This window comes from Marmota monax, unplaced genomic scaffold (assembly GCF_021218885.2).
Source record: "Marmota monax isolate L192 unplaced genomic scaffold, Marmota_monax_Labrador192_F-V1.1 WCK01_AAM20220418_F8-fsc00025, whole genome shotgun sequence".
Taxonomy (NCBI): Eukaryota; Metazoa; Chordata; class Mammalia; order Rodentia; family Sciuridae; genus Marmota; species Marmota monax.
The window spans coordinates 12,742,277-12,767,956 of NW_026691950.1; the positions used below are offsets into that span (position 1 = coordinate 12,742,277).

A 25,680-nucleotide genomic window follows, 5' to 3' on the forward strand; every position below is an offset into this window, starting at 1 on the left:
CCTCAATAATGTTCCTCATTTTTATAACACCAAATGAAACCTCAGTCTCCTCTAAGGATTCTGCTCTATCTACCAAGCTTTGAAATAATGACTGTTTGCTTTTCCACAACTCAGATTCAACATGCCATGGAATAGGGAAGCTTCCTTATTCCCATTGTCATGTATGAATTATTTTCCTTTCTCCTCTCTAAAATCCCAGCTTTGAATCTACTATCCCCTTCTTCTTGTAGCTATTCACAAATTCCCAGGACAAGTCCTCTCATTCCCTAAAGAGTATTACCCTTCTCAATTTTCATCGAATATAAAATAATTCAGTTCCCTGAACTCTTGTGCAACAATTTTGTGCTCCTCCTATCTCCCACTCACTCCACTATTATTCTGGAAGTCATCATTACCAATAATGATCCACCCTGCCCACCTATATTCTCTATGTCAAGTACCTTATCCCTTTCTCTTATAAGCTAGGATAACATGTGATCCCTGATGCAAGCAGACAAAAACATACCTTTTTTAAAAAACTGGCAACATAGCTCTAATTTGTTTATGTTAAGGTGGAGGCAGCAGAGGAGAGCAGGAGAAAGAGAAAGAGGGAGAGGAGGAGAAAGAGAAGGAGGAGGAAAAGGAAGGAGAAGAAAGAGAAAGAAGAAAGAAGAAAATTGTCCCAGCTCACAAATTTTTGCCAGTCCTTCAGTTTCACATCCTGGTAAAGACCCAAAGGAGCAAGGTAAGTTACTGGAGATTGTCAGGAAAATCAAACACAGTGGCAGTCTATGATTGGTCAAGTTGTTCAACAACCTCTATCAGAAATGCTTCATTCTTGTTCAAATTTGTCTAAGCTCTGTTCTTCCTTTTTGCTAGAGTTCTTTCCACATTTTTCATGTAGACAAGACATTTTAGGAGCTATTTATGACTACGACTCAAATATAGCTCAAGTAGTGCTAACAATAAAAACTTAGGGATCCCAATTTACAGTATTTACAACATGTGCACACAACACAAAATGAGGAACTTGTTGAACTGAAACCAAGGTTTCTGAAGATTGTTTTGCCACATCACAGAATACCAAAATTCCTTTCTAGCTTTAATCTATATCTTCAGTTTCATCCCCCATTCTATCCTCACGGTACACCCACACTTCCTATTCTCCAGCTACACTAGACTTCTTACCATTCCCGTGAAATAGAAAACAAAGATCCTTGGATAACTAAAGATCTGCCCATCAATGCCCAAGATACTATCAGCACAAATGTCTCTTTCATATAATAAACTAGAATTATCTTCACAGAAAATAACACTGTCATGTAAACCAGGATTCAATTAATTGCTATAAAAACTTTATGGTATATGCTATTTGTAAAAACCTAAACAGAGCTACCATCTATTGATCTCCTATGCCTGCTGTGACAGATGACCACAAAAAATTGTTTTGTTTTAGTCCATTATCTCACAGTTCAATGAATTGGAGTCACTTGGCTAAAATTAGGGTATGAGCAGGACTGCATTCTTTTCTGGAAGCTCTAACAGAGAAATAGTTTACTTGCCTTTTTAAGCTTCAAGAGACTGCCCACATATCTCTTCTGCCTCACTCTTGCCTTATGACTTAAAAGACCCTTGTGACTACACTGAGCCAACACACATAATTCAGGACAATCTCAGTTCAAGGTTAGTTGATTAGCAATCTTTAATTGTTCCTTGCCATGTAACCTATCACGTCACAGATTCTGGGAATCAGAATAGAGACATCTTTGAAGGGTCTTATTATGTCTACTATGTACCATGAATCAAGAAGTCTTTCTTTGGAAGAGAGTAGAATTAATCAGACATAACTTTCCTATGCTCATATATGAATACACAACCAGTTAAACTCCACATCATGTACAACCATAAGAATGGGATCAAAATTGTAGTGGGTTGCACTCCATGTATGTATAAAATGTCAAAATACACCCCACTGTCATGTATATCCAAAAACAACAAATTAAAAAAAATAAGAAAAGCAAAATCAAATACTTTGAAGCAAAGAAACATTAAAGAATAATTTGATCTATTAATAGTTAAAATATTCCTTAACTTCTGAACTATTCCTTTCATGTTTCTTCAAGGAAATTATTTAAAAAAAAAAAAAAGTAGATGATGATTTGGGCTGCTGAATTCAACTGCAACTAAAAATCTAACTTTATTATTATTATATGGTAGCAAGAGACTATGAATGTTTTGCCAAATGGGAAAATTTGTTAATATCTAAATGAAAATAAGAACATATTTTTCCTTTTGGAAAACCATTTAACTGCTATATGATATTTTTAAATTGACATGATTTATAAACCTCAAATAGACTTCCAAACAAGATGAAATAAATCCCAGAATTTGTGAAACAGTTTATTGTTTTAAAAAGCCAATGTGTACAAATTTCCAAAATAGGTCTCCAGAAAAAGAAAAAAGTAAACTGTATCAACCTGAAAGCAGCACAGAATTTTATTAGTGTCATAAATCTTCGAGGAACTTGTTAGGAAATTTGAGCAAGTATTATTATACAACTACTGGGCTTAGAGCTTTCTCATCAGATAATTAATAACATGTAACTAATATGTACAACTTAATATCAACATGTTGACATATATACTCTATCATGAGATCACTAGAGCCACTTAAAATGCTACTAAAAATATATCTGTTATCATGATACAAACTTTTTGTAGTGTAATCACCTCATAAAAAAGTCAGTTGTTTTGACCCATTAAAATATACATAAACTGCCAAGGCATTTGTGTGCAGCCAAATGAGCCACGCAAGTTTACAACCATCTGAAAATGAGTTAAAATACGCATCCTGAACCACACATTCAGAAAATAACAACCATAAATAATTTATTCTTCACTAAAATAATCATTATTTCTAAGCCTGTGTTAAAGATAAATTTGTTCTCTTTAAACTATAAGATGTTACAATCTGATTTACACGTTATCCATTTCTACTTATCTCTGTCCCTATATACTTTCAAGGCTTTCAAAGAAAACCACACATGGGTATATTTAATCCCACAGATGATTATTATTTTAATCCACTAGTTGATCATCTGGTCCCTACCCATGAAATGATGAGGTCTGAGATAGGGTTAGGCCAAGACGCTTTCTGAATCTGTGGAGTGGCAAGGTAGATGGGCTCCAATTACACAGACAGATCTCTGCAGCACATAAGGAATATGAGGCTATGAGGCTGTGTAGATGGAGGATGCTAATTCACCAGCCAGAGGCTTGGGACCCGGTTTCACAGAGTGCAGTACGGACTTAATAAGTACTACAGAAGAAACATACTCTTTCTTTATACAGAAGATGTAAGACTTGATGATATTTCTTCTGATTTATCTTCAAGTTCACTTTCTTCCTCTGTCATCTCCATTCTGTGATAAGCTGATGCAGTAAATTATATTTCAAATACTATATTTTTTCATTCTGAAATTTCTATTTAATTCCTTCATATAATATTTTCTTTTTCTGAACTGAGGATTTTACTCAGGGGTGCTCTAGCATTAGGTTACAACCCCAGCCCTTTCTATTTTGAGACAGTGTCTCGCTGAGTTACCCAGTATGGCCTTAAATTTGCAATACTTCTACTTCAGCTTCCTGGGTAGCTGAGATTATAGGCATGTACCACAACACCCAGCTTCATTTCTATTTTTCATAGGGAAAATCTGGAGTCTTAGAAGCAAATCCTACAAATTTATGGTCTGTCTTTCTATTCATTTTAAGTACTTACTCTTACCTCATGAGCAGGAGCTACTGCAGAATTATCTTTTTCTGATAATTCATCTTTTGTATCACGTCAAAGGTGACTCTGATTATTGTCTTTTTTTTCCCCCAGTAAGAAATGGTCAGATTTTCCTGCTTGTATGTCAAGCAATTTTGGATTATATTCTAGACATTCTGAATATTAGGCTACAAGATTCTAGGTTCTAATAACATCCTCTGGAGAATTTTTAAGTTTAGACCGCAAGTTCTGTCTTGCCTTCTGTAGGTGGTGGAACCAAAGTCAACTAAGTTTTCAAAGCCTGTACCTTACTATTTGGATTCATCCTCTGCCTGCATCACTCAAGGACAAGTCTGCAGTATGAGCAGGGGCTTATATCATAGTTCGTACTCTAAGTCTTGGTTATGTTTCTCTGGTTCTGTTCTGTGCATGTACAGCTTGGATGTACAGCTCTGTGGGCTCAGACACACAATTTAGGGCTCACTTCTTGAAATTTCCAAATCATGCCCTGGCTTTCAGGGGCATCTTCTTGATTCCTTTGGCCAGAGATGGTTTTCTCTTGAGAGTTTTAAGAGCTGGTGTCACCATGGCAATGAAACTTGACAAGTGGAGATGGTCTGAGGGCAAGTGGGGAGAGAAAAGAAGAAGGCTACTTTTCCTTGTCCTCTGGCTAGAAATAAGGGATTTCTCTTGGAGTTCTTGTTAATAGCTCCATCCCATGTGTAGTGCTACAATCCAACAAACTGTTCTGTTAAAGCTAGGTCATATAAAGAAAAAAAATTATAAGCTCACTACCACACAAGCTAATCTTCTAATTTTCTCTTCCCTTCCGAAACTGCTATCGTTTACTTTTCAGAGTCTTTAGATACTTGATTTTTGTATTCTATTCAGAGCTTTTAGTTTTAATCAAAGAGATTCTTAATATATTGAGTCTATCCATTAGATTTTACCCATTTCTCAACAAATTTTCATCTAACAGCTTTATGAGTCTGACTGCTTATCATCTAGATTCATTACTATATCAAGAGTTGCACTATGGTGAGTTTCTTTTATTCGCCAGATTTTTTTGTGGGAAGGGGAGGGTAGTATTAGGGATTGGGGATTGAATGCAGGAATGATTTACCACTGAGCTACATCCCCAGCCTTTTAAAAAAATAATAATAATGTTTTATAGTGCATTATAGTCATACATAACACTTGGGTTCATTTTGACATAACCATGCATACATGGAATTTAATTTGTCCATTTCAGTCCCCAGTATCTCCTCTTTCCCTTCCCCTATTCCCCTTCCTCTACTCTACTGGCCTTACATTAATTAATTCATTCATTCATTCATTCATTTATTCACTTATTCATAGCTTTACTGAGGTAAAACTGACATAAAATAAAATGCACATACTTGAAGTATGTAATTTGATCAGTTTTGACATGTTACATTCATTCATTCATTTAACTGGTGTTTCATGCATATACAAAAGAATTCACTACTGTATATTTACATAGTGTAATTTTGTCAAATTCATTCTACATTTCCTCCTCTTTCCCTTCCCTTCATCCTCCCCCTCAATCTTTTTTTTATTCCACTGATCTTCCCTCTATCCTTAAAAAATCGGATCACTACCCTTTTTCCTTTACTTCATTGTAGCTTTCACATGAGAGAAAGAAAACACTTGACCCTTGATTTTCTGAGTCTAGCTTATTTCACTTGGCATGATGTTCTCCAGTTCCATTCATTTACCAGCAAATGCCATAACTTCATTCTTCTTTATGTCTAAGTAAAACTCAACTGCGTACACATACCACATTTTCTTAATCCATTCATCTACTGAGAGGCACCTGGGCTGGTTTCATAACTTGGCTATTGTGAATTATCTCAGTCCTTTTTATTTTTTATTTTGGGGCAGGGTCTTGCTAAGTTGTCTGAGCTGGCCTTGAATTTGCAATCCTCCTGCCTCCTCTCAAGTTGCTGAGATTACAGACATGTACTACTATGCCCTGAAACTCCAGCTATTAAGAAATTAAGCTGTAATTCTTCTACAAATACAACTTTCTCTCCTATTTGGTAATCCTGGGATATAATCTGCACAGAAAAAGAACAAATGGTCAAAGGGTTTTTTGCTTTAATTTACCAATTGTTTTCAAAATAATTATTTGGTGCCTATGAGGTATTTTTTAAATATTTATTGTGAAATCTTGGGTTCTTAAATATTTGTGTATTTCAATCAACTACAGTTGTTGTTGTTATTATTATTATTTTGCTATATCATTCTTGCTAGTCTTGAAGCTATGGACTCAAGCAATCCTTCCACCTCAGACTCCCAAGTACCTGGGACTACAGGTATGTATCCTCATGTCCAGCCCATTACACTTTTTAAAAACTATTATGGGGAATCACAAAATACACAGAGTAAAAAGAATAATATGATTAATCCCATATATCCAACACTCAGTTTCAACAGTTATAAACTCACGGCTAACCTTGTTTCCTCTATTCTGTCCCTTCCCCTTTCTTGCCACTCCTTTGGATTATCAGAAGCAAATCAAGAAAAACCATATCATTTTATCTGTAAATGGTCTAGTGCGTATTTATAAATTACAAATATTTTTTAAAACATAACCATAGTATCATTATCAGACCTTAAAAAGTTAACAAAAGATGTTTAAGACATCTATACATAAACAATAAAAGCATTCTGAGAAAAATTATTGAAAGTCCTAAATATATGGCAGTATACACTCTGGCTAGTGTATTGGAAATTTCAATACTGAAAAATGTTCAATATATCCAAATTGATCCACAGATTCTATACTAAGCTAGTCAAAATTCTAGCAAGCTATTGGGTTGTTTGTCTTTTTGTTTTTGAGCCAGGGGGCTGCAGGGGAAGGGTAACAGGTGGAGAGATACTGGGGCTGAGTGCAAATTTTTCATTGAAATTCAAGGTCCTAGTAGAACTAAGACAATTTTTTAAAAAAATATTTTTTAGTTGTACATGGACACAGTATTTTTTAAAATATTTATTTATTTATTTTTAGTTATATGTGGACACAATATCTTTATTTTAATGTGGTGCTGAGGATTGAACCCAGGACCTCACGCATGGCAGGCAAGTGATCTACCTCTGAGCCACCACCCCAGCCCGACACAGTATTTTTTAAAATTTATTTATTTACTTTCCTCACATGTGGGAGGCACGCACTTTACCGCTGAGCCACACCCCAGCCACCGAACTAAGACGATTTTGAAGAACAAACCTAGATCATTTAAACTACCAGATACTGAGATGTATTGAAAATTACAATAATAAAAAGAGCATGGCACTGTTACAAAAGCAGACAAAGAGACCAGTAGAACAGAAGTCCAAAAATAAATTCATGAATAAAAAGCCACCTGAATTATAACAAACATGCTATTTCATTTCACTAGGAAAAGGCTAGTCTTCAATAAAGATCACTGGAAGTAGCCAATATTACACAATATATAGAAAACAAGAGTGCCTATATTATAACAAAACTTTGTTCACAAATACTAAAATCACAATCTCACCTGACTTTCATGTAACACAAATTAGTATTCTTTGAGATTTTTTTCACCCATTTAAAAATGAAAACATTACTCTTAACTCATGCATCATTCAAAAATAAGTAGCAGGTTGTATTTGACAGTGTATGGATCCCTGATGGAGACTCATTTATAAACTTGGAGCTATAGCAGGTAACTGGCCCTTCTTTACCTCAGTTGCCTGATACTTAATTTCTAAGTAAATAATTCTTATTTAGCTTTTCAGTCATTTGCAAGTCATCTTTTAATCTCAGAAGAAAAGCTGATTTTAATTTTTGAGCAATAACTAAGAAATTTCAGAAATTACTAAAATGAAGGTACTTTCCATCTGGATCTTAATTATTTTGCCAATGAATACCTTTTCATTCCTCATAAGAATTGAAATTCTAGGGCTGCAGCTGTAGCTCACTTGGTAGAATGCTTGCTTGCCTAGCATGTGTGGGGCACTGGGTTTGAACTTCAGCACCACATAAAAATTAAAAAATAAAAGTATTGTGTCCATCTACTATAAAAAATATTTTTTAAAAAGAATTGAAATTCTCGGGCTGGGGATGTAGCTCAAGCGGTAGCGCGCTCGCCTGGCATGCGTGCGGCCCGGGTTCGATCCTCAGCACCACATACAAAGACGTTGTGTCTACCGAGAATTAAAAAATAAATATTAAAAAAATTCTCTCTATCTCTATCTCTCTCGCTCTCTCTTTAAAAAAAAAAAAGAATTGAAAGTCTAAAGATAAATAAAAGTTACCAAAGTAAATAGCTGATTATGCCCAAAATATTTTTATAATTCCTTGGCTTGTATGATCACCAGGATACTGCAAATCACTCTACCATGATTAAGAAGAGAAGGGGGGAAAAATGATGGCATACCTCTAAGCTCAAAATGAAGAATGAAGGTATCTAGTGAAACTCACCAAGTTCTAAAGATTGATCTAGAAGAACTGCAGAATTTTCCAAAACTAACTTATATTATGACAAAAATCGGCTTCTGAGTTTTAGAGTTTTACAGAAAAAATAACAACTTTATAAACAAGGGCAGTTGCTGAAATCATGCTAACCAACTTCTATGTTAAATTTTCTCCAATATTTTTTTTTCATCCATGTAAAAAACATTTATGGGGAACCTGCTGCATACCAAGAATTAGGGATGCAGCAATGAACACATAAGATCACTAGGGGAAATCAGTCTCTAGAGCAACTGGAAATGGGAAGGAAAGCTTGATGGACCACAATAATGTAAAGGGAAACCATAACAAAGATACAAACCAATCTTCTAGGAAATGGTTAGGAATGATCTCCTAAAGGAAGGGCATTTAATGCTAGCATTAGTATGATCTACTCAAAAAAAGAACAGGGGTGGTAGAAAAAAATATTTTGTCCATAGGGAACAGCATGTTCAAAGGGACAGACATAGGAGAGAATATGACATTTGTATTAAGTCCAACTCATCATGCAACATTCTCATGTTATGACACACACCTGTAATCCCAGCAGCTCAGGAGGCTGAGGCAGGAGGATCACAAGTTCAAATCCAGCCTCAGCAACTTAGTGAGGCCCTCCCAACTTAGTAAGAGCCTATCTCAGATTTAAAAAAAAAAAAAAAAAAATAGATTAAAAAAAAAAAAGGATGTGGCTCAGTGTTTAAGCACCCTAGAGTTTAATCCCTGGCAATAATAATAATAATAAAAAAATAAATCCAGTATTGCTGCTTAGAGGAAAAAAGGAATGAGAGGGGAAGAAAAGAAAGTAAAGGGCAAAGCAATTTTCCATAAATCACAAAAGACTAAAAGTTCATTTCAAATCCTCACTACTTGAGGACAATATACTAGCCATTCTGATGCTCTGGGAAGGAAGCTGAGAGGCCCCTGGAGAGGAATTTCAGAAGGCTCTTGCACAGGCCCAACACTTCAGTGGGCCAAGAGTCAACTTCCTACAGATGGAGAAAAGAATCAACCAACCATCAGGAACTCATCATGCAACATTCTCAGTTACTAATTAATAATTACCAAGTACTTCACTATGTATAAAGCCCTGTTTTAAGGGTTTTACATATATTAATTCAATCTTCATAGCATCCCGATATGTGCTTTTATTGTCCTATTTACCCAGTATGATTTTAATGACAGTCTAATTGTGGCTATTAATTTTCTTTTATTAACAATTAATGTTAAAATTATCAGAAATAACACCTCTGCCATTAGTACTAAATGTATTTTAATTACCCTTATATTAGTAAAGTACCATTTTAAGTATCAATTATTTACAACAATTATTTGTGTTTTTTTAACATTTTCTAACTTAAAGGAGTTATTGTAGGTTCATAGCAAAACTGAGTGCAAAGTAGAGATTTACCATATGCCCCAGCCACCACACATGCATTGCCTTTCCTATAAACAGTACACCACCACCAGAGTGGTACATTTGTTATAACTGATGACCTACATCGACACATCTTCATCACCCCAAATCCAGTTTATATTAGGGTTCACTCTTGATGTTGTACATATTATGGGTTTGAACAAACTGACAATGACATTTACCATTATACAACACAGATTAAATTCATTGTCCTAAAAATCTCTGTGTTTCTTTCTCTCCACCTCTGGAACCAATGGTCTTTTTACTGTCCCCATAATTCTTCCTCTTCCAGAATGTCATACAGGAATCATAAAATATGTAGCATTTTCAGATTGACTTCTTTTACTTAGTAATATATTTAAGATTACTGCATGTCTTTTTATGATATGATAGCTCATTTCTATTTGGCACTGAATAAAATTCTCTTGTCTTTCTATCACAAAGCTTGCCTTTGATATTGTGAATTGAAAAATCATTTGCCAAGCTCAATGTCATGTAAATTTTCTTTCACATTCTCTTCTAGGATTTTTAAGCGTCTGTATTTTACATTTACAACCACGCCCTATTTTGAATTGATTTTTATGATATTTTTATGATTTATATAATGAGGTTTTTTTTCTTTCCTTGGCATAGGGATATCTAGTTTTTCTGTCTTTTCTCCATTATAATGCCTTTGCTCCTTTGTCAAACATCAGTTAGCTACATTTATGTAGGACTGCTTCTATGATCTCTACTCTATTCTACTGATCTGTTTATTTTAATTTTTTACCAATGCCATAATCTTTTTTACTATGGTTTTATAGTAAGCCTTGAAGTCAGGCAGTATAAAACCTCATTGTATAAAACATCTTTGTTCATTTCCTTCAGTTATGAGTTGGCAATTCTGGGCCCTTTGCCTCTCCATATAAACTTCAAAATCAGTCTGTTAATATGTACAAAATAAATCAGTGGGATTTTGATTGAAATTGCATTGAATATGTAAATAAAGTCAGGAGAAAATAATATTTTAAAAACATAGTCTTCTTATCTATGAACATGAAATATCTATTTAGATTTTCTTTAATTTTTCATCAGTTGACATTTTTATAAAAATCTTGTACATAATTTTATCAATTTATACCTATGTATGCATATTTGAGAATGTTAATGGAAATGGGCATTTTTTTTAACTTTCAAATCCCCTTGTCTATTGCTTATATATAAGAACATTTGCTCTTATATATTAATTTTGAATATGCTGCTATTTTATTATAATTGCTTATTGGTTCCAAGAGTGATTTTTTTGTCCACTGAATTTTCTACATAGATAATTATGTCTTCTGTAAAGAAAGTAAGTTCTTTTATTTCATTTTCCTGTGTCACTGCATTAGTTAGGACTTCCAGTGTGATGTTGAAAAGGAATGGTAAAAGGGGACATCATTAACTTGCTCCTGATCTTACTGGGATATTCACCTCCAGATTCTCACAAGTATAATGTTAGCTGTACAGTTGAATTTTTTCCCCACATTCAAGCAATACTTACATTGAATCTTCCATACGCATTCCAACACCGACAGCTAACCTAGTTACTAGGTTTCTTCCACACCCTGATCCCCACAATTCTAAGATACAGTTCATATACTGTATAACTCACACATTTAAAACCTATAGTGTTTTTCAGTATATTTACAAACTTGTGCAACCATCAACACAATCTGATTTTAGAAAACTTTTGTCCTTTGTAGAGATAAGGTTTTTTGTAGATGTCTTTTTTTCCTTCTTATCCCCCCCCACCCTGACCCCCGCCATGCGCAAGAACTCATACCAAATATCAAACCCAGAGCCCTGAGCATACTAGGCAAGTACTCTGCCACTGAGTTATCTCCCCAACCCCTACATGTTCTATATTTAAATTTAAAGAAGTTCCCTTCTATTCCTAGTTTACTAAGGTTTTTATCATGAATTTGTGTTGGAATCTGTCAAATATTTTTTCTGCACCTACTGACATGACCATATATAATTTTTCCTCTTTAGCCTGTTGATATGATAGATTACAGCAATTTTTGTATGCTGGGTCAGGCATGCATGCCTGGGATAAATCCTATTTTATTTTAGCATATCATTATTTTTATACACTACTGAATTTGATTCACTGTTATCTTATTAAGAATTTCTCACTTATGTTCATGAGAGATGTTGGTCAGTAAGGTTTTTCACCTACAACATCTTTGGTGTTGTGAACTAAAAAATCATTTGCCAAATTCAATGTTCTTCTAGGATTTTTAAGTGTCTGTATTTTACATTTAGAGTAATGCTTCTCACCAAGATTTAGAAAGTACTCCCTCTGCTTCTATCTTGTAAGAAAAGAGACTGCAGGAAATGATATGATTTCTCCCTCAAATGTTTGGTAAAATTCATGGGGATCCATCTGAGCCTAAAACTTTCTATTTTATTAGTTGATTCAATTTCTTTAAATAGAGGCTGATTCAGATTAAGTCCTTCAAGGAATTGGTTCATTTCATCTAGGTTATCAAATTTATGGACATAGTTTACTATTATAGTCCTTTACTATCCTTTTAATGTCTTTAAGACCTATAGTGATGTCCCTTCTTTCAGGTCTATTATTAATTTCTGTCTTTTTCTCTTAGCCTAGCTAGAGGCCTCTAAACTTTACTGATATTTCAAAAGAACCAGATTTTGGTTTTGTTGGTTTTATCTGTTGATGTCCTGGTTTCTGCTCTAAATTTTACTTTTTTTTTTTTTTTTTGTGGTTGTGATAGGGATTGAACACAGGGTCTTGTATATGCTAAGCAAGCACTCTACCAACTGAGCTATATCCCCAGGCTGCTTCTGCCTGAATTCAATTTGCTCTTCTTTTTCTAGTCTCCTAAGTTAGAAACTTAGATTTTTAGATCTTTATTATTTTCTAATATAAAAACTTCTATCCATAGCTTTTGCAGTATCCCACATATTTTAATTATCTTCATTTTCATGTAGTTCAAAGATCTTAAAATTTGTCTTCATAGTTCCTCTTTGACTCAGATGTTTAGAGGCATGCTATTTAATTTTCAAATACTTTGAATTTTTCAACTATCTTTCTGTAACTGATTTCTAGTTTAATTCCATCGTGATGTGAGAATACAGTGTTAAATTTCTATATTTTTTAAATTCATTAACAGTGTTTTATGGCCCAGAAATATAGATTAACTTAGAGAATATTTTGCATAAGCTTGAAAAGAGAATGTATTCTGCTATCACTGAATGAAGTAGTCTATAAATGTCAATTACATCCAGTTGAGATTGATAGTGTGTTGTTAAACCAAACTATGCCCTTACTGATTTTCTGTCTCCAAATCTGTCCACTTCTGATAGAGGGATACTAAAGTCTTCACTCTAATTAGTGAACTAATCTATTTCTCCTTTACTTCTAGCACAGTACTGTCAGTTTTTGCCTTATAATGGAACATTTTTGTCAATGTTTCATTGTTAGCCAAATATATACATTTAGGACTGTTATGCCTTCTTGAAAAAGTGACCCCTTTATCATAACGCAATGACCCACTTTATTCCTGATAACTTTTCTTGCTCAGATAATCACTTTTGTCTGAAATTAATATATCCAGTCACACTTTCTTTTGATATTTCTCCATCCACTTACTTTTAATCTGTCTTCATATTTAAAGTGGGTTCCTTTAGATAATACAGAATTGAATCTTGCCATCTGTTCCATTCTGATACTCTTTTATTTTTATTTTTTTTATTTATTTTTTTTTAGAGAGAGAGAGAATTTTTTAATATTTATTTTTTAGTTTTCGGTGGACACAACATCTTTGTTTGTATGTGGTGCTGAGGATCGAACCCGGGCCGCACGCATGCCAGGTGAGCGCGCTACGGCTTGAGCCACATCCCCAGCCCCTGATACTCTTTTAATTGGTATATTTAGGTCACTGACATTTAAAGTGACCACTGATATAGTTTAATTAATACCCAGTATATTTGTGACTGTTTTTTGTTTCCCCTGTTCTTGTTCCTATTTTTTTTCTTTCAACTCTTTTTCTGCATATGTGGCTTCAATTGAACATTTCATATTCCACTTTCCTTTCTTAGCATAACAATTATCCTTTTAAAATAATTTTTACTCTTTCAGTGGTTGTCTTGAGAGTTTTTAACATACATTTACAACTACTCCAAGTCCACTTCCAAATAACATTATACAATCTTGTGGTTAGAGCAAATACCTTACAAAGTGCAAGTAATTCTAATTCTTCTCTCCTATTCCTTGTATCATTCCCATTATTCATTTCACTTATGTATAAGCACATGTATATTATATGTACATAAACACAATCAAATACCTTGTGGGTAATACTAAACAAACCTTTCTGCTACATAAATTAAGAATAAAATGTTTCTATTTTCCCTTCACCTATTCCTTCTCTGACAGTCCTATAGATCCTCGTTTCTGACCTATACAATTTTCATTCTTTCTAAAGAACATTTTAAGCTTAGCATGGTGGTACATGACAATAATCCCAGCTACCTGGGTGGCTGAGGCAGGAGGATCACAAGTTCAAGGCCAATCTAGACAACTTAGCAAGACTCTGTCTGAAAATAAAAAATAAAAAGGGATGGGAATGTAGCTCAGTGGTACACACCAGTGGTTCGAACCACAGTACTCCAGCCACCAGTAACAAAAAAGAAAAAGAAAAACTTCCTTTAACATTTCTTACAATGTTGACCTACTATCAACAAATTCATTCAACCTCTATTCAATCAAGAAAATCTTTATTTTTCCTTCATATTTAAGGAATAATTTTGCAAGGTACAAAGTTACGGGGTTAGTAGAATTTTTCTCTCAACACTTGAAATATTTCAATTGTTTTTTTTTGTCTGAATGTTATCTGAGAAAATGTTAAATGTAATTCTTAGGTAAGGTGTTTCTGCCCTCTTTGTCTTCTCAGAATTTTCCTTTTTTTTTTTTTGGAGCTACAGGTTGAACCCAGGTGTGCTTAACCATTGAGCCATATCCCAAGCCCTCTTTTAATTTTGAGATAGAGCCTCACTAAATTGCTTAAAGCTTGCTCAATTGCCCAGGCTCGCTTCGAACATGAACACGCAATCCTACTTTAGCCTCACAGGTAGCTGGAATCACAGGTGTGTGACACCAGGCCTGGCCTGCTGGAGTTTTTATCAAAGTCAATTTAACAAGATCTGGTTCCAAAATAAAAATTTTTAAAAGGGCAGAGGATGCAGCTCGGTGGTATAGCATGCTTACCTGACACGTAAGGCTCTGGGCTTAATCCTCAGTACAATTAAATACACACATACAGTTTAAGGTTTGCTTAAATAGTTTCTCCCAAGGACAGATTAAGAACACATTAATCTAGCTAGCATATTTCAAAATGTTACTTTTCCTCTCCCCATGCCAGACCCATGAGGGGATTGTCTCTAATATTTATCATGACAACCTGGTCAAGGTTTGGAGGTAATATTCAGAAAAATAGGATCACACTGCAGCTATGAACTCACTAAGTTTTTGTCCCTCAGACTTGTCCATAACAAACCATTTAGCAAAAGTCAAAAACTGCCTAGGTTTTCCCAGTGTAGCACTGATTCTCACAGAGGTTTTGTTCAAGAGTTCCTGTTTTGATAAGCTGTGATTTCCTGTTCTTTTTGTCTTTCCAATTTTGGGAACAGCAGTTTGTCATGTGACTTTAATTTTCTTAGTGTCCTAAGATTAGCTGATTTCTTAGTTGGTTCAGCTTTTTACATGTCATAATGAAGAAGTAATTTCTAAACGCCTTAACATGCCTGACTGGAAACCAGTTATTTCTATTAACATTCAGTTCTACTAAAGATGAAACTGGAGAAATTCCTTACTCTTTCATTCATTCACTATGATAGACTCTACGCAGGCTTTAAGCTTAGCATGATGGTAAATGACAATAATCCCAATAGGAAACTATATCACATTCTTGCTGTCCTTCAGTTTTAGTCATTAAAATACAATGAAGATGACTCAGCCACAAAGAAGAATGAAATAAAGGCATTTGCCAGTAAATGGATGGAACTGAAGAATACCATGCTAAGTGAAATAAGCCAATCCCCCAAAAAATCAAAGGCCAAATGTTCTCTCTGGTATGTGGAAGCTAACCCAAAACAAGGGAGGGTGGAGAGGAAAAGAACAAAATCCATTCCCTTTTGTCTAAAAGTGTTTTGAATGAAGGAAGAGCCAACCACCACATGGAACAAAATCTGATGCAACAGAAGAAAATAACCTGAAGGGGAATGGATCATGAATTAAAAATATATATACACACTTGTTAAAGGAGAAGAAAGAAAAAGCTGCTACACTGAAAATACTAAGACTGGGAAAAACTAGACATAAAATCAGCAAGCATACAGAAGAATTTAACAATTCTACCAGACAAAAAAATCTAAACACTTATAAAACACTTATAATAACCACAAAATAGGAGAACATACTTTCTTTTCAACTTATGTCATATAATCAAGTATATCATACAGAACATATACCAACATAAACCATATCCTGGACTGTAAGACAAACCTCAAAAAATTTTTAAGAACTGAAATTATAAAGAGTTCTCTAATATAATTCAAAACAATGGAATTACAGTAAGGATCATTAACAAAGATAATAAGAAACTCTAACAGCACATTTCTAAATAATCCATAGGTCAAAGAGGAAGTCTCAAAGGAAAATGAAAATAAAAAAACAAAATGTGTGGGACACAGCAACACTGATTGAAATTTATATCACTAAATAAGAGAGAAATTATCAAAAAATCTAAGCTCTCACACAAAGAAACTAAAAAATAGTAAACTAAACCCAAAGCAAGAAAAAGATAATAATAAAGAACAGAAAAAAAATGAAATTTGAAATCAAAAAGTAACAGAAAAATGAACAAAAGAAAAATCAATGTTCTTGTTTTTTGGTGGAGGTCAATAAAACTAACAAATTTCTAACAAGACTGTCAAAAACAAAAAAGGAGAATATACTATCAATAAGAGCAATTAAATAGGGACTATCAATATAGACCCCCACAGATAAAGACTAAAAAGGGAAAACGATAAACAACTATATACACAAAATTAACATGTCAGATGAAATGGACCAATGCCTTGATACATATAAACACATACTATTGCAGTTTAGCCAATATAAAATATATCATTTGAACTACCCCATAATCATTAACCTATTAAAGTCCTAAGATTTCAGTTCTGTAAATATTTCAATGAAACTTGCACGGGTGCATTAAATATATTAAAAGTTATAATCTAGAAGTTATACATTCTTTATTATCATTAAAAATGAAAATACAGGGCTGGGGTTGTGGCTCAGTGGTAGAGCACTTGCTTATCTAGCATGTGTGAGGCACTGGGTTAGATTCTCAGCATCACATATAAATTTTTTTAAAAATGAAAATAGATTGTTCTATAAATAGAGCACTGGAACAACACAGTACCTTTTACTACATTTAGAAGCCATTCTATAAATATAACATCGGGCAAATAAATATCCTTTCACACTTCACGCAGTATGTAAAAACCAGGTCAACAATTAATTTTGATGGAAAGGAGCAAATTACTTCAAACATAGGGTTACATTATTGACAATATGTTGGTGGTTTCACATAACAGAATTTGTTCTGTCATCATCATTGTTCTTGCAATTCTGGAGCATGGCTGCTCAGGTTAAATCTGATATCACTGTGGGAGTAGTAGGTCTGGAAGTATTACATTTTTTTTCCTCCTGATGGTTTCTGACTGCATCATTTTAAGTATACTAACTGCATCATTTTAGGCATACTCTACGGAAATACAACAAACTCATGAGATCTTGTCTTTGTTCACAAATGTTTGAATAATCCATGCACTTATGATACACACACTAATTATTCAAGTGAATAAAGTGAATCAGTTTTTAGCTTTAATAAAAGGGGGCTATTAGAAACAAACCAAATGTATTCATTTTCACCACCATTACCTTTGGTTAAGGTACACTGACTTTACTCTATTTCTCTATAATTGAACTTTGCCAAATGATCACACTATATTGTTTTTAATCCAATAGTGACACATTTTAAAATCTATCCATTTTAAAATAAGAATTTCATTATTTGTGTCAAATCTGTAACCATATGAACCTCAGACCTGTTTTTTCATCAATGTTGTTGGTTTCAGCAGGTAATTGTCTAGTCTGTTTCCTTAGTGGTGCCTGTAGCCTAGAATCCAATATTTCACAGGTGTAACAAGTCATAACCAAAGAATAGATTGTTGGAAAAAACAGAGTATGATTGTGGATTCTCTACTACTTCGAGCCTATGTAGAATTACCTTACTTCCAAGCAAAGAATTATCAATGGGTTCTTCTCAAGCACTTTTCCCACAATATAAGTCAAAGTTAAGTAATATCCTGATACTTCACATAGTGCCCAGAATTTAAAACCACATCTTACTAAGAGCTTACCTCTTATAAACTGTTTCAGCAAACTGGGTCCATGATATCTGATAACCATTTCATCCACTGTCAAACATTCTTCAAAGATACCAAATTTCATGCATGACTTTTGTATCTTATTTATTAGAAGATGAATTTTAAAACCTTTATCTTCAACATTCTCTTGCCATTCATTATTGTTGCAAAAATGTATGGTACTTTTCAGCTCCTGGAAACGATTTCTTGACACTGCATTTTTGATGCATATACCCAAATCTTCATCATTTGACCAGTACCTTCTTATGGAGGGTAGCTTATGATAACCTGAAAACATAAGAATTCCTAAAAATGTTTTTAACATCTATACTATGTACTTCAAATTTATTCTTACTTTCTGAATAGTGGACATTGACCATTTCCGGTATCAATAGTTCTTCAAAAATCTCCATCAAGCTATAATGTGCCAATGAATTCCTCATTTTCCATAAGCAGTCAAAAATAAGTGCTTTCTCTAAAATACTCTTTCTCTTTGCAGGGAAATGGATGGCATTAGAGCAGATTATGCTAAGTGAAGCTAGCCAATCCCTAAAAAACAAATGCCAAATGTCTTCTGTGATATAAGGAGAGTAACTAAGAACAGAGTAGGGAGGAAGAGCATGAGAAGAAGATTAACATTAAACAGGGATGAGAGGTGGGAGGGAAAGGGAGAGAGAAGGGAAATTGCATGGAAATGGAAGGAGACCCTCAGGGTTATACAAAAGTACATACAAGAGGAAGTGAGGGGAAAGGGAAAAATAATACAAGGGGGAGAAATGAATGACAGTAGAGGGGGTAGAGAGAGAAGAGGGGAGGGGAGGGGGGATAGTAGAGGATAGGAAAGGCAGCAGAATACAACAGACACTAGTATAGCAATATGTAAATCAATGGACATGTAACTGATGTGATTCTGCAATCTGTATACGGGGTAAAAATGGGAGTTCATAACCCACTTGAATCAAAGTGTGAAATATGATATATCAAGAACTATGTAATGTTTTGAACAACCAACAATAAAAATTAAAAAAAAAAAACAAATCCTCAAAAAATAAAAATAAAATAAATAAATAAAATACTCTTTCTTTCTTTCACTTTTTGGTACTAGGGATTGAACCCAGGGGTGCTCATTATCACTGAAGTATATCCCCAACCCCCTTTATTTTGAGGCAGGGTCTCACTAAGTTCCCAGACTGATCTTGAACTTGAGATCCTTCTGCCTCATTCTTCAAAGTTGGAAATATAGTCTTGGACCACCATACTCAGCTCTGATATATTCTTTAGAGTAAGAAAACATAGGTCATACTTGTCAATTAAAAAAAAAAAAGTAATAACACATTAAAGTTTGTCAGCCAGCAGTGCGGCATACTACTATACATTGTCCCAGTGTACTATTTATAGGACAGCTATGTTTGAACATTGATATTTGAAACACAGGGCATTCCTCAAAATAGAAACAACAAGCATAGTACTAGAAAATACTTTCATAAATGCAATTCTTATATTACATATCAGTTATGTACATATATTTTGTTAAACTGAACAGTAGTAACTTTTACAGTTTTGTTTATACAATTTTCACAATGAATTCTAAAAATATTTTCAAACACTCTAGTCATTTACTTTTACTATTCTCAAAAGTACAGAAATCCCAAAACATAATTAAAGTTCCTAAAAATGATATATTTGTTGTTCAATTTAAGTTTTTAATAGGTGTTACACACCTGGGACAATAGAACAAAGTGGGATAAAGAAACTGAAAAAAAAAAAAAAAAGAAGAAAAAGAAAGAAATCTCTTTCCCAATTGGTTTCACTGTAGCACCTTATCAAACATTTAAAGAAATAATATTGGTGCTACACAATGCTTCTAGAAAAATAAAAGAGATGAAAATTTATCAAATATTAACCTTAAATCACAAACAGAAAAAGGTTGAACCAAACAAAAACAAGACCCAAATGATAGTCTTCATGAGTTTAAACAGAAAACAAAAAAGCAACATATAAAAAGAATTTTAAATTATAACTTTAGGCGGTTTATTCTAGGGATACAAGGAAGATTCAATATTCAAAAATCAACTATGAGTTTAAAAAACATAAAAAATAAATTTGTATTCAATGCACATTAACAGCTTAATATCTATCAACTTATACAGAAAAAGAATTTGACAAAATTCAACACCCATTCATTAACAAAACTATCAAAAACCTTGGAAGAAAGGGGAACTTCCTCAACTATATAGCTAACATGAAAAAATGAAAAAACATTAAATGTTTTCCTTCTAAAACTGAAAACAGCAGAGATGTCTGCTCCCACACTGCTATTCAACAAAGTACTAGAAGTTCTATCCGGGGCAACAAAGAATAAAAGGCATACTGAAAGGAAGAGAACAAATAAAGCTGTCACTTTTTTCGAATGTCAAGTTAGTCTACATACAGTCCTAAGGAATCAACAAAATGCAAAAGCAAAATCCAAAACAATACTTATTAGCTACAACTAATAAATTAGGTTTAGCAAGGTAACAATATATAATTTCAACATATAAAAATCAATAGTATTTCTGCATATTAGAAATGAACATACACAAGTACAATTTAAAACACAACACCAAATACTTGGCTACCATCTCTCAAAAACACCAAATATTAACAACAAACCTAATAAAACATACATGGGACTTCTAGATTAAAAGATTTTATAAAACGCAGAAAAAAAGATCTAAATTTTATGCAAGTTTAACACAATTCCTGTAGACAGGATTATTCTAAAGTTTATATGGAAAGACAAAGAAACTAGAATAACTAATCCCAATTTTGAAAAAGATTCAAACATAAGGAAATCACTGATTTCAGGATTACATAACTACATTTAGACGCTATGGGACTGGCAGAGGGAAACACAAATGGATCGCTAAAACAGAATGAGCCCAACACAAGTACAGCCAATAGAGTTTTTACAAATGTGCAAAAGCAATCGAATGGAGAAAGGCTATCTTTTCAACAAATAGTACTAAAGCAAATAAAGGAACCTGACCTAAACTTCAAACCTTATTGTATAAATCAACTCATCGTGGATTTAAATGCATAAAGTTTTGGAGGAAAAAAAGATGAAATTTTTTTAAGACCTAGAACTTGATGAAGAGTTCTCAAACTTCAAAAACATGAGGCACAAAAGAACAAAAATTGATAAACCAAACTTCATCAAAATTCTAAAATTTTACTGTAAGACTCTATTTAAGAGGATGAAAGGACCAGCTACAGATTGGGAGAAAATACCTTAAAATCACATATTTGACAGAGGAGTCACATTTAGAATATATTAAGAACTCTCAAAATTCAACAGTAAGAACCAAATAATCCAATTAGCAAATGGGCAAAAGACATGAAGAAACATTTTACAGAAGAGGAGAAAGGGATGGTATATAAGAATTTGAAAAGATGTTCAATATCAGCAACCATGAGGTTGTGTAGTTGTGTAGTTCGAGTTCATACAAAATAAGACTGCATGAACTCAAACTACACAACTAGTAGAAGAAAAAATAGAATTCTAAATGTTGATGAAGATGCAAAGAAACTGGATTGCTCCTTCACTGCTGCAAATGTAAAATGGTTCATCTGGAAAATCTTTTAACAGTTTCTTGAAAATCTAAATATATACTTCCCAGATAATCCAACAATTACACTTCTGGCATTTATCCCAGAGATATGAAAACTGTGTTCAAACAAAAATATACACATGGCTGTCCATAGAAGATTTAGATGTAATATGAAAAACCAGGAAGAACAAATGTATCCTACAATAGATGGTTAAATGAACTGTGATACATCCACACCACTGAACACTATCAGCAATAAAAAGGAACTCAGGTTACTGGGAACAACATGGATGATTCTCCAGGTCACTATAGTGAGTGAAAAAAAAAAACCAATTTTTAAAAAATCATATACTATACGATTCTATTTATGAACCATTCTTGAAATGACAATATAGAGATAGAGAACAGATTAGTGACTAACAGCACCTAGGGATTTGGGGGAAAGAATATGTGGTAGTAGACTGGTTCTGTCCTTGGCAGTGGTAGTTACACAAACCTACAATGAGGAACTAGAAGGTTTTGATATTATACTATAGATATGTAACATATAAATAATGAGAAAATCAAGTGAGGGATATACAGGATCTTTGAAAATTCTTGTGAATCCATAATTATATAAGGAAGTACATAAATTTTTCAAAATCTTGGGGGACACATTAAGAAAAAAACATCAACAACAAAATGAAGACAGGGAAAGCTGATGGCTTCCAGACTTCTTTATCACTGTCTTACTGTTACTTAAAAAAAAAAAAAAAGAAGTTGAGTTAAAGCACAAGATACTCTAACTATAAAAATGTTAGGTATTGCTTGAGTTTGAAGATACTGATGAGTCACGCACTCTAGGTATAGACTTCTCAAAGCACCCTGGTCAGCTTTAGCATACTTCAATAGGCTACCAGTGAGAGGATAAATTGGTCCAAACTATATGGTCCACAAATATATCAATACCCTAACAAAGTTGCAAATGTTTACCCTCTGGTCCAGCAATATAGTTATGTCCAGCATTTTTTAAATGAAACAGAATACGAAAAGGAAGCAACTGAGTACAGGATGCCTAGTAATGGTATTGTTTCAGATATCTGCAGACAGTATTGTTTCAGATGTTTATGAGTACATATATGTATACTGGATGAGAATGCAGAGTTTTTTGGTGGTATTAACAACTGAACTCAGGGCCTCCCACATGCTAGGTAAGCTCTCTATCCCTGAGCTACTTCCCCAGCCCATATAAAATAAATTTCTTACTATAGGTTGCCATCAAAGAAGCTTAGAAGCTGCCATTTCAGCTTCAAAAAGAAAACCTGAGGCAAAGGTGAAATGCTGACACTGAGAAGGGAGCATATAATGCCAGACTAGGAGGAGAGTGTGATCTGGGCATGGTGGCACACACCTATAATCCAAGTTACTTGAGAGACTAAGGAAGAAAGGTCACAAATATAAGTCAACTTGGGCAACTTAGCCAGACTCTCTCAAAAGAAAAGAGTTGGGGATGTGGATCAGTGGTAGAATGCTTGCCTAGAATCCATGAGGACCTGGGTTTGATCCCCAGCCCTGCCCACACCCGCAAAAAAGAGAGCAAGTCGGAGAGGTAATTAATTGGCATACTCAGAACATATATTCAAATTCCCATCATCTTTCCCCTTTTCCTCATGAAATTGTTAGTTGTTTCTAATTGTTAGCTGTTTGCTGTAGGTTAGCGCCTATAGCAAACTTGTCAATGAAGACTTTTCAGTCTTCTCAACTTAAAATTGTAACCCTGCTCGAATGAACTAAATGTCTGTTTCACCCCAAAATACACATGGTGAAATCTTAATCCTCAAAGCAATGGTATTAGGAGATGGGCTCGTGGGAGGTAATTAAAATGAGGCTGGCATCCTTATGAATGGGACTAGTGTCCTTATAAAAGAGATCCCAGAAAGCTCTCTAGACCCATTTTGGTCATTGGACACAGAGAAGATGGCTGTCAAGGAAGCAGGCTTTTTACCAAACATCAACTCTATTATCACCTTATCTTGCACTTTCTTCTCTCCAGAACTGTATGAAATGTTTGTTGTTTAAGCCACGTAGTCTGTTGGTATTTTTGTTACAGCAACTCAGAATGATTAAGACACCAGTCCTCTCCCCAATACACTCATATATTCCAGTTCCTGACACCTTGATTTGGTTTTCTCCTCAGTGCTAATGCCTATGAAGCATATATTTAACTTGGTTTCTCAGTGCCTGGCTCTTCGCAGATGCTCAATAAGTACTTGTTAAAGAAAAAAAATCCACTATTGAAAGTATACTCAAAAACCATAAAGCATACTTGCGAGAAAATAAAGGCCTAAGTGAATAGAGAAGTATGCTGTATTCATGGATCAAGAATGGAGCAAATGAAACTCCCATACATTGCTGAAGGGAATGTGAAGTGGTACAGCCACTTCAGAGAACAGTGTGTCATTGTCTTATAAAGTTAGACACAATTATCAAGAAAATCAGTAAATCTATTTGCCCAAATGAAATGAAAATACATGTCCACAAATGCTTGGAAGTTTCGTTCATACTAGTTAAAACCTAGAACGCAACACAAATGTCCATTAACTGATAACTGGATAATCAAATTGTACCATATTCCATATAATAGAAAGGTGTTCAGCAATAAAGAGACAACTATTAACATAAGATCATTAAGTGAAAGACAGACCTAGAAGGCCACATGCTGCCTTTCGTTTATGTTGCAGTACAGAAAAGTCGAAACTGCACTAAAAGGGATTAGTGGTTGCCAGGGAAGAGAGAACTTTTCCAGGTGATAAAAATTTTCTGTTTTGAGATATGATAAATTGTGGTATAAAGGTGTATTAAGAATTGTAATGCAAAAATAAATAAATTAATTATTTTTTTTAAAGTTCCATCCATTTTCCTGGAAAAAAAAATTCTGTTTTTTGGTCATGGTGGTAGTAATAAGAAAGTGTGTATAGTTATCAAACTCAACCCATATACTTCAGTTGGGTACATTTTAAGATACGTAATGATATTTTAATGGAGCCAATTTTTAAAAACTATACATCAAAAACTAAAATCCAACAACATAGTACCTAAATAACACTATATAAAACAAAATAATTCATAACAATTGACTATTTTGTGCACTTTTAAAAATAGGAAGTTATTCATATCAAGGTAAGAAGGACAGCTCACAGCAGACTATTCTTGCTAGGAACAACTTGAAAAGCAAAATGAATTATTTTTTTAAAATCACATTTTTTAAGATTGTAGAGAGCTGTAGAAGCCATGGGGACAAAAAAGCTTGAAACTCAAGAGAGGGAATCTTTTAAAGATGTTCAGATAATCAGCTTTTGTCTTATTTATTTTTTAATGGTGGGTATTTTCTGATTGTGGGCTGTTAGGTTTAAATATGAAGTGTCCCCCAAAAGCTCACAGGGAGAAAATGCAAGAATTTACAGAGGTAAAATGATTAGACTCTATGAGGTACAACCTGATCAGTGTATTAATCCATTGATATGGATTAACTAGGCACTAACCATAGGCAGGTAGGATGTGGCTGGAGGAAATAGGTCACTGGGGGTGTGCATTTGGGGTTTATATTTTGTCCCTGGTGAGTGGAGCTCTTTCTTTGCCTCCTGGTTGTCATCTCAGCTACTTTCCTTCACCAAGCCCTTTTACCATGATATTCTGCCACACATGGGGGCCAGAGCTATGCAATCAGCTGACCATGAACTGAACCTCTGAAATTGTGAGCCAAAATAAACTCTTCCTCCTAAAAGTTGTTCTTGTCAGGTCTTTTGGTCACAGTGACACAAAACAGACTAAAACATGGGCTCAGGTCAGAGGCTGATAGTTTAGTCTTAGTCTGTGCAGAATATTTCTGCTGAGGAATAGAGAAGCTAGGAGAGCTTCTGATATTTAAGCAGGGCCGGACTATTAAAATTAGGAGACTGAAAGAATTT

The 25,680-nt window shown here is 34.1% G+C and overlaps 1 protein-coding gene across 14 annotated transcripts in view; it reads right to left on the reverse strand.

Annotated features, from left to right (window-relative positions):
- The window catches only part of Clock (clock circadian regulator), a 112,631-nt gene that overhangs the window by 75,467 nt on the left and 11,484 nt on the right, over window positions 1-25,680 (reverse strand). For 6 of the 14 annotated variants that reach the window (XM_046464002.2, XM_046464129.2, XM_058585832.1 and 3 more), the window contains exon 3: window positions 18,138-18,431. The exons of the other annotated variants lie outside the window; for them this stretch is intronic. The gene's annotated coding sequence lies outside the window, so the exon portion shown is untranslated. The remainder of the gene's footprint in view (window positions 1-18,137; window positions 18,432-25,680) is intronic. 14 annotated transcript variants of the gene reach the window in all.